At 30.8% G+C, this 8,390-nt stretch overlaps 1 long non-coding RNA gene across 2 annotated transcripts; it reads left to right on the forward strand.

Moving 5' to 3' along the window:
• The first annotated feature begins 2,420 nt into the window (after positions 1 to 2,420).
• Positions 2,421 to 6,807, forward strand: LOC107879682. Of its 2 annotated transcripts, none has more exons than XR_001677067.2 (5): positions 2,421 to 3,405; positions 4,676 to 4,845; positions 5,025 to 5,138; positions 5,417 to 5,526; positions 6,348 to 6,807. It is a non-coding gene; the product is annotated as an uncharacterized LOC107879682 (long non-coding RNA). The 2 variants fall into 2 exon arrangements; XR_001677069.2 differs by having other exon boundaries at positions 4,679 to 4,845.
• Positions 6,808 to 8,390: the final 1,583 nt, after the last annotated feature.

An 8,390-nucleotide genomic window follows, 5' to 3' on the forward strand; every position in this document is an offset into this window, starting at 1 on the left:
TTTTCTGAATTTTTAATTATGATTTCAAAAAAACTGTTAGTCGCAATGGTATTTTGAGTTGTAAAGGTGGATGGAGGGGTATTTTTGAACCAATTTCAATGCTTGAACGGTATTTCTGGACCAATAGGTTAACAGAGTGTATTTTTGAACCAATTTTAATAGTTGAAGGGTATTTCTGGCCCTTTTCCGTTTCTTATATTTAAAATTTTCCCTTATTTTTAAAGCTAAATATTTAGAAAAACTTTGATTACTTGCTTAAAACTTTTAAAAATTTGGTCCTTCTTATGTTTTTCTTAATCTAATGCTCTCATATTTATTTCTAAATTTTTTAAATCTTCTTAAAAGTTGATTTAGAATTCTTAAACTATTAAAAAGGGTATTAGTTGTCATTAATTCTGATGACTTCTAATAAGGAAATATTTTACTATAAATATTCAATTAATTTTCAACTCTTAAATATTAGAAAAATAGTGAAAAGACGATTTTATATAAAGCAGAGGCTTTTAATGAAGGGCAAAATTTTCAAACAATATTTCTAAGGCCATTCAAATTTTTAATATAACTAGTTAAGTGTACGTGCTTTGCACGTGTGTATCACGTTAACTATAATCTTTGAATTTAAAAAGAATAAATTATTTTGGTTTTGACATGTTTTCTTAAAACTACAATAACAAGTGTTCATTAATCGATGGGATGATTATTTCTCTTCTTATAATATGATGAGCATTGGATAGTATTCAATTGTAAATCTAGTTTTTAACGTTGAAAAAAATTGTGTCTGCAACCTCCAGTATATATATCATACTTTAAGTTTTGTTTCAGCAAAACAAAAAATAATTTATAGCCAATACAAAAGGGCAAAGAAGATATTCATACTATATTCACTCTATGAAATATAATCTAGAGAGAGTATAATCATTATCAAATAAAGAATTAATCAACAAACCGATTTCATAATCAATATGTCTTGATGACATATTAATATTTGCTAGTCACCCCTCCCCCGCTCCCATCAAATCAATGTGAAATTTTTCGGTGCAAATCTGAATTTAGTCGAACTCCTATGTGGACATTGAACTTCGAGTGGAAAACCAAAAAAAAATATGTAGACACAATGGTTACATACAAAAGATGTACAAGAATTTCTTATAGAATAAAGTCAAAGAAGAATAAAAGATTAAAAAAAGAAAATAACATAAAATAAAGATTCGAAGTTTATGAATCTCATTACCACAAACATGTATTATCCATAGTTTTGATATGACGCCACCAAAATATCCTTCAACTCCTTGACAATTAAAAGAGTTTACACAAGTAAATAAAAAGAAAGAACAAAAAAGAATAGATTAAATTAATTGCAAAATACAAAAATCAATTAAAAAAATGATAATTTGGAACTCCCTTAGTCTGAACTTTCATTAAACATTAATAATTTTCTTTTTTACCTAATCCAAAGGTTTTACATGATTACATCCTATCATATCAGGAAGGCAGGGATTCAAAACTATCCTAAACATACCACATAATTAATTTCTTGAGGTTTTCAATTTGTGAGATCTCTATGTGAAAAAGAGGTAACGATACCTTTGGTGGAAAACAATTCCATAACCTTGCAAAGTGATGAAAATAAGTTGTTAGTTACGTCTAGGAAATATTATAATATGTTACATAATTTAAAGGTGAGCCTAGTTAGTACAGTAAAAAAGTTTATGTATTAGCGTTAGGGTTTTTATGGACAAAAAAGTCTTGTAAAAAGAATACTATTCGGTTTGAATTTTTAATTTGAGAAAAATAGTTCTTCTTCATATCATATATTTTAGAATTTCTTAAATATTATTCTCCTAATGTTTCATATATTTTTTCTTACCAAATAATTTAGGACTCTTCAATTTTTAAAATATATGATATTATTCTCTTACCCAAAATATTTTAGGATTCCTTAATTTTAAATATTATAAAATAAATAATTGAAGTAAATACGTGAAAAGATAATTTTATCTATTGCAGAGTCTTGTAATGAAGGACAAAAAGTTCAAATCACCTTTCTAAGAGTCTTCCCACTTTTAATATATTATAGATATAGATTATAGATATAGATATAGATATAGATATAGATATAGATAAGGACGTATAATTTAAAGAAAACAATTTAAAACATAAAATACAAAATTACGTAGAGAAGAAAATGATAAATAAATTATGTAATATAGTTTATTAATTTTGAATTAATGTAGTTAATCTAATATTTAAATTGCAACTTAACGATTTTTCTTAATTTTAAACTAAAATAACATTTTGTTGCATTCTAAATTAGTAAAAAGTTAGACTAATTTTAGAGGAAAAGATTTAGACTAAAATATACCCCACGTCCCTCATAAACACATATTTTCTAATATATAGAAGAGCCTTGGAAGCTGGTGATGTCGTCATGCTTGCTTCCAAGGGCAAAATGATCTTTACTCGAAGTTTTTTTTTCAATTTTACTACATGATGCTTCACCGCCTTATTCATCTCTCACTGCATCTATTCCCATCCATTACTCCACCGCCTCATCCATCTCTCAGTCTATCTATTGTCATCCTTTCCATCAAATCTTTACTTTTGTAGCTATTTTGATTTTCTTTTTCCTAATTCCGCTTCTCAGCGCTGCAGCTATTGCTATGGCTTTTGTTGAAAATCGTGTTCCTCAAGCTTCCGTTCAACCTAATAATAAATTTGACTTCCATTTGATTTCGGTTAAATATATAAATCATTTTCGTTTTGCTTTGATTTGAATTTAGTTACAATCTTGTAAGGAATGAATTTTGATATTATTTTGTGCTTTACTTTGATCTAAATCTGGTTATTTTTATATATATATTTTGGGGAGTTTTACTTTGAGCTTAGATTAACTTGATTTTAGGCTTTTCCTGCAGAATTGTTAGTGAGATTCATAGACTCATAGATAACAGAGCTTTTGTATAGTATTTGTTCCTTGCATTAAGAATAGAGATTGTGTTTCGGTTATCGTACTATTTTGGTTACTGTTCGCTTATTAGTTGCATGCCTACTTTTCATATATATTTGGATTTTTCTCAGTAAAGCAAAAGGTAAGCTGTTCTCAGATTTTGTATTATGTATTATACACAAGTTCCTTTCGTGGGTATCCAATTCTTGGAGAAATTTTCCATTTTAATACCAGCCTTGGACGCTGCCTGCAAACTATTCGCTGATATGCCTAAACCAATTTTGCTTCTTCAATAGTTAAATACTTATCGGCATTTTAGACTTGGACATCATGCAGAATAAGCTGAATCAGCCTTCTTTGCAGCCAAGAAATTCCTAGGTGCAGTGTGATGATTGCCAGAAATAGAGAAGTATAACTTTTGTACTTGCTAATCAAATTGAAGAAACAAACTGCAAATGGTACGTGCTTGCTCATCCTCTGTATCATTTGTTCTTCTCTTCCAAATAATTGTCCGCCATGCTTCTTTCAAGATTAGTTTTGGAAGAAGATTTTGCTTTTCCTTTTGAGTTATTGAGTTTCTTGGTTTCGTACATATATAAATTTGGCAATTTTGGATAGAATGGCAGTAAGAACACAAATAACAGGGATAAGTATGACTTCAGCACCATTAATTTCCTCTTGTAATAGGGTTGTTGTAAAGATGCAGGTTTTTAGAGCTTCTTTGTTTATCAATGAGGTAATGCTGTACTTCTTTGTGAGATTATGGATATTGGGTTTTGTTGATTTGGTTTATTTGATGCTAAAATTTTCTAACATGGGATTTAATCTTGGTTTCGAGCTTTTTGTTCAATTCATTTTTTCTGTGATGCCCTTTGAAGTTTTTACATTTTTGGTTACGGTGGCTTTTCTAATTTTTAGTTTCTAATCTCTACACTGTGGCATTTATCAATGGTATAATAAATAGATAGACACTACCTGTAATTAAACACTCCAAGTTTGAGTGCCACATAATCGTCGGGTGTCCATGAGACATAGTGGGGTCGAGTTAGAGTGTTCAGTCATCAATTGAGACCTTAACACTCTCAAAATTTAGAGTGCTTACTTGCCCGTGGATGTCAAATTTACGTGTCTATTTATATATGATGCCTTTATCAACTCACTTAATGTAAAGATGCACCTTTTTTATTTAGGCATAATACCTAGATAGACACCTTTAACTGGGTCTCAACCGGCAACTGAACAATCCATCTTTGAAGATGCACATCTAGAACACTCCAACTTACAAAATAATTATCTAGACACTCCCAAAATATATGACGAGTTGAGGTGTCTAGATTTGTATTCTCAAAGTTGAAGTGTCTAGTTGCTATTGAGGCCAAGTGAAGAAGTCTATCTATTTATTGTGCCTTTAGCTTGTTTTATTTCTTCACTTTTTTTTGTATGTCTAATTTGATTAGTATTTTTTGAACCAGTTATGTTATAAGATATACTGTTAGAAGTTTGTTGAAGCACTTCTATTTTGTTCTATTTTACAATATGTTGTGGTTGGTTATTCATACTTCACTAAAATGGATAGTGCATCAGAATTTATCAATTCCTTATCAAAAAAATAAATAAAAATCAATGTTAAAGTTTGTGTTTGAATGTATTTTTCATCTTTCATTAGGATGGTGTAGATATTGATCTTTAGGATGAGATGCTTATGAAGTTATCAAACCATGGTAATAGCAGGTTAGGCATCGATAAATAGGACTTAAAGGGAAGTCTCTCAACTACTCAGCGGTGTTTGGAGTGTTTACGCTAGGTGATTTATTTCCATATTCCCAAGCACCGATGGACAAAGTAATCCGGTGTCCTGTTGAAAATAGTGAACTTTCCAATGTTCCTCCATTAAAGAGGTTGGTTCTATTTTTTATTTTTGCTATGTGACTTTTGCTTCATACATATTGTCTCTCTTCAAATAATATCACATCATGTAAGAGCGTCTTTCGACCATCCTTGAATTATATCAAATAATCCACCAAATATTGTTTTCATTTATTTATTATCACAGCTAATACTACTGCTTTATCTGCAGGCCATTTCTCTCCCTGAGAGTGATGTTAATACTAAGAAGTAGGAGTGATTCGTCCCTCCATCCACCTTGCAAAAACTACCTCAAAAACCTATACACAAACAGAAAAACGAAAACGTAACTCATATCTTTCTCCTTATACTCCCTGCTGTTTTTCTATGGTTTATTATATGCTAAGAGTTTCCTAATAAATTGAAAAGTAAAATTTGGGGCCTTTTAGCATTTTCTTTGCTTTCCTTTCTTATGTTAAGTGGCATAACTCGACAAAGGTAAAATAATGAAAAGAGTCGTACAAGTGAGAAATTCCTGATGATATGAAAATATTTTGTAGAAGTCTTTTTCGTTCATAGCTCTTTGAGTTAACATTCCTATTTCTCTGTATACTTTCTTACTAGGCAAACGTCAATCATGGAAAACTTTTGGTTATATGGCCCATCTGGAACAGTAAAGTCGTACCTTGTCTAGCAAAAGTTACTGCGACAGAAGCGGATTCAACTTTTCCCAGGTAAGACGAAACTGGTGTTCAAGATTCAAGTTCTTCTGTGTTTTATTAAATGAAAAAGTTTATATGTATTATCGAAATCTTCTTTAACAAATTTACTGTCGGCTATTGGAGATTAAATGATAGAATAGAGCACATAAGGGACATAACACGATTTTTATTTTGATAACAAAAGAATATTATGAGTTGAAGATTAGAGGATTTCTTGCTACAATAATTGGTATTCAGGCACTCCTTGTTAAATAATAAATAATTCTGAATGATGGACAATGTATTTTTCACTCGTGAAAAACTTGATACATCTTCTCTTGATGAACTTTACTTCACGGGTCATGTAATTTTGATTATTGTGTAATTGTAAGTCCAACCAATATGGATTATAGAATCTAAGTTGCAACTTGTTTTACGTTTGCTTTTGAAATTTATTGGTGTTACTGGTACTTTTGCTGATGTAATCGATAAGCAACTACTTCGTTGTAATCTTGAACTTGCAAGAGGTAAGAATTGTTCAATAATTTCAGTTTTGTTGTCAAAGATGTATACGTGGTGTCATGTTCCACATCTGCAAACCACCCTTCATTTAGAACCGTTTGAATCCTATATTTGAACTATAGTTTCTTGTTGTACCTTTTGGATCCGTAAGAGTTTATTTTATCAGGCAACAAGCAGTAGGATGTAAATTGAACAGTATTTTCATTTTCTGATAGGCACTTTGAAAATTGTTACTATGTGTAGATGTTTATTTCGCTGGTATTTTTCACTTCACTCTTGAAATTGTGCATGAGTGTCTTAAGTTATACTATAATTGTGTGCCTATTATTCAGGTCAGTAATAAAAAAAAGTACAAGAACTAAATAAAGTGAGAGCTCAAGCCGCACTTGGATCACATGTTATTTCTGCCGCCATACCAGATGATGGATCTTTGTGGGTTTGGGGAAGTTCTAAGTGTGGGCAACTTGATTTTGACAAATACTACTATTTAGAATTTTCTTTTTTTCCGAGTGTAGTTGTCAATTCATATGGTACTGGAAAATGACAGATCTCGTAGTTGTCAATTCATATGGTACTGGCAAATGGCAGATCTCATTGGATTGGGGTCATGCTCTCGCGCTAACTAAGAGGAACTTACTGAAACTCATTTGATGGATTTTCTCAAGCGATCATGCTATATATTTGTCTGATACAAATAATAGCTACATCATTATTATTGGGCCCGCACTAGCGCGGGCTTCGCCATCTAGTACCTTTTATAATTGTAACCATTGTCACTTTTTTTTATTTCGACATGGAAACATTATATGTTATATTTCAAATTCAAATAATATTCAGAAAGAAATTAATATTATACTTTTAAAAAAATATTTCTAAAATCTGATTTTATATTATTGGGCCCGTGCACGGGCATTTTGCAACTAGTATGTTATAAGAGGGAATAGCAGTAAGTTCATCCAACTTCGCATCAGTACTGGAAGGTAGGAATCACGTCAATGTCGACTGCTACGACTCAGATCTACATGCCAAAGCTAGAACCTCTCCAAGAAACTTTCAAATAGTATCCTGCTGGAACCCGAATTTAAAATAAGTGTAGCAGTTGAAATAACCATGAACAAAAATATTGTTAACAACACCTTTTTGTAAGAAAATTTATAAGCAGAATGTTTTAACTTTCAAAAGATGTTTACTTGAATTCCTTTTGTTATAATAAGAAAGTTTATAAATTCTTAACATAGTGATTAATCACTAGTGTTAATCTAGTGCCACCACTTCAACTTCTTCTCCTTTTTGCCTAATTTCCACGTAGAGGGGTGGCAACCCCACCTATTTCTCTCCGTTATATTCTTACTCGGATATCGCATGGATTCGTAGTAAAATAATTACCATATTTTAAATATATCATAATTAATATAAAATTATTTCTAATAAAACTTTTATTATATAATTATAATATTTTAACATATTTAGATTTACTATCTCCACTTAAAATGTTAATAGATTATAAAAACTACTATAAAGTTATATATATATATATTCATACTTGGATATCGCATGGGTTCTTAGTAAAATAATTACGATATTTTAAATATATCATGATTAATAGAAAATTATTTCTAATAAAACCTCTATTATATAATAATAATATTTTAACATGTTTAGATTTATTATCTCCGCTTAAAATGTTAATAGACTATAAAAACTACTATAAAGTAGTATATATATATATATATATATCATAACTAAAATATTTTTATACAAGTTAAAAATATTCTAGAAGGGTAATAAATTATATTTCTACCAAATGCCAATTTAAATTAAATTTCTCACAATATATTTGGTATTACTAAAATTCTCAAACGAACCACCCGAAAATCGAAGTATTAGTCCCATCAAGTCATAAATAACTTGGGGCGGTTATTAAAAAAAAACTTTAGACACCGATAATGTATGAAAACAAGAAAAATGACCGTGAGGGTCATTACAACATCCACTACTAAAAGGACTTTCGTCCACAAAACCAAAGCATAAGGACATATCTGAGGGCTCAAATAAGTAGGGATACTGGACACACATATCACGCCTGGGAGGGAGGGCAGGTAGGCCGGTCAAAACCAAATCAGGAAACTCACGAACCACAGGGATAGAGTCAAGTGATGGACTTTAAGCACTAACATCCCGAACATAAGCAAGAAATGACTCATAACCTCTCGACATCAGTCTCCTAGATTGATTGCAAGAAATAATTTCTGTTGGTGCGTGGCTAACAGAACCCTGCCATACCACCGAGGGTATGCCAGGCTAGGCTGAAGTAACAGTCCTAACAAAATAATTGAAGATCACATGATAAGGAGATAACTAATCCATGCCTAGAA

This window comes from Capsicum annuum, chromosome 8, assembly GCF_002878395.1.
Source record: "Capsicum annuum cultivar UCD-10X-F1 chromosome 8, UCD10Xv1.1, whole genome shotgun sequence".
Classification (NCBI taxonomy): Eukaryota; Viridiplantae; Streptophyta; class Magnoliopsida; order Solanales; family Solanaceae; genus Capsicum; species Capsicum annuum.